Below are 2,500 nucleotides of genomic sequence, written 5' to 3' on the forward strand. Positions count from 1 at the left end.
CTAACAGTTTATCACAAGTTTCTTTACAGAATATCCATACAGCAAAAGCAATGTTTTTAAGATAATATCCATTACTTATTAGAGCATTGAGAGATAAATTGCAGTGAAGAGATACACCTAGGGGCCAAGTTGTCAATGTTTATTTGGATGGCGTCCAAGTTTCTTTAGCTGTTTTTCCTTGCAATCACCATAAACTCAGTTTTAGTTTCATTTAGTTTTAGTTGATCAACTGTCGTCCATTCCCTAACAATTGTAAGAATTTGGTTTAAAGTTTCAGCAGTATCACCAATGTTATTATGGAGAAGTAAAATTATGTATCATCAGCAAGTAGTTTAAACTTCCCTAGACCGCTAGTATAAAAACAAAACAATATTGGACCTAGTACACTTCCCTTGGGTACCCATCTGTTTAATGGTTCTTATGACAATTAAGAGTTTCTAATTTGTGCACCTTCAATACCGCTGGACCGTAATACATGAAGTAGCAGTTCATCCACAAGTGTATCAAAAGCAGGACTAATATAGAGTATCAAGATGCCATATATATATATATATATATATATATATATATATATATATATATATATATATATATATATATATATATATATATATATATATTTACACATATATACATATATACTGTACACATATACACATACACACACACACACACACACACACACACACACATATATATATATATATATATATATATATATATATATATATATATATATATATATATATATATATATATATATATATATATCTGTGTGTGAGTGCGCGCGCGCGTGCGCGAATAATCTGCGTTTATGTAATGTTTCTTGTTCTTATATGATTGTTCTAAAGGTTGCGCTAGTGACTCACTACTTGATAACAAAGATTAGATACGAGCATAATGTTCTTTTCTTGATATTTCAGATTTGTTCTTTAAGTTCTTGAAGTCATTTGGAAACGTCACGTATTATTTGTCTTAGCGGAAGTGTCAGTTATGTTGATATCATAAAAAAGACACATTACATTTGATGTTATGTCCGAATTTGAAGTTTTCTGGATTTGTAATTTATTGCAAGATACTTGCTGATTTCAAGGTAGAATGTGATATTATTATTATTATTATTATTATTATTATTATTATTATTATTATTATTATTATTATTATTATTATTATTATTATTATTATTATTAAGTTGCTAAGCTGAAACCCCAGTTGGAAAAGCAGGTTGCTATAAGCCCAGGGCCTACGACAGGGAAAACACCCCAGTAAGGAAAGGAAACAAGGAAAAAATTAATTATTTTAAGAACAGTGAAAGCATTAAAATGAATATTTCCCATATAAACTACAAAAACTGACAAAACAAGAGGAAGAGAAAATAAGATAGAATAGTGTGCCCTAGTGTACCCTCAAGTAAAGATTGAGAATATTATTAATTTATTTATGGCACAGGTAAAATAATCTTAATTACACCAATAAGAATAATCTTAGAAGAAGCTTTACACCTATCTATAAGGCGACAGAGTGCCCGCAAACTTATTTGGCGGAGTGAACCAGGAAACTATAAAAAAGTCCATTTCTTTTAGCGATGCATATTTGCACCGACTCGCAACGGTGCCCTTTTAGCTCGGAAAAGTTTCCTGATCGCTGATTGGTTAGAATTATCTTGTCCAACCAATCAGCGATCAGGAAACTTTTCCGAGCTAAAAGGGCACCGTTGCGAGTCGGTGCAAATATGCATCGCTAAAAGAAATGGACTTATAGTCGAGAGCAGCCGAAACAGAATACCTAGTATTTATTGAATATCTGTAGATTGAATCAGTAGTACCATGAAATTTACTTTATTGTCTTTTACTTTTCGCTTAATCATTCACCTATTAATATTTTGATGACCATAAACGAATATTCCCTTATACAGATTAGTTTTATATTTATATACCTTAAAACGTTAACTAGAAATCAGACAATATTCATTATTGCTTACAAATGAAAGATCTATTTTAATGCTGATATTGTTCTTAAAATGTTTTATATTGTTCATTACTTCCCTTATAGTTTATTCACTTACTCATTTCCTTGCATCACTGGGATATTTTAATCCTGTTGGAGTCCTTGGGCTTATAGCATCCTGCTTTTTTCAACTAAGGTTATAGCTTAGCAAGTAATAATAATAATAATAATAATAATAATAATAATAATAATAATAATAATAATAATAATAATAATAATAATGATAATAATAATAATGGTCAGGAAAACGTAGTTAATAACATGAAAATCAAGTTGTCTCGAATTTATTGAAACTGACTTTACCCTAAGATCTATGATTGATCAACAGAGTTTATGTTTTCATTCTAGTGTAAAAAACACACAAAATTTAGGCCTATTCATTATTCAAGAGACCTCATTATGGAATGTATTGACCTCGATGATTACAACGCCAGATCACATATATACACGTTACTTATATAGTTGTATAGGTCATGAAGACCTAAACTAAGTA

The 2,500-nt window shown here is 29.8% G+C and overlaps 1 protein-coding gene across 1 annotated transcript in view; it reads right to left on the reverse strand.

Annotated features, from left to right (window-relative positions):
- LOC137629664 (tyrosine-protein kinase Src42A-like) overlaps positions 1-2,500 on the reverse strand; it is a 21,841-nt gene that overhangs the window by 16,143 nt on the left and 3,198 nt on the right. The window lies entirely within an intron of this gene.

The sequence above is a fragment of the Palaemon carinicauda genome, chromosome 37, assembly GCF_036898095.1.
Source record: "Palaemon carinicauda isolate YSFRI2023 chromosome 37, ASM3689809v2, whole genome shotgun sequence".
Lineage (NCBI taxonomy): Eukaryota > Metazoa > Arthropoda > Malacostraca > Decapoda > Palaemonidae > Palaemon > Palaemon carinicauda.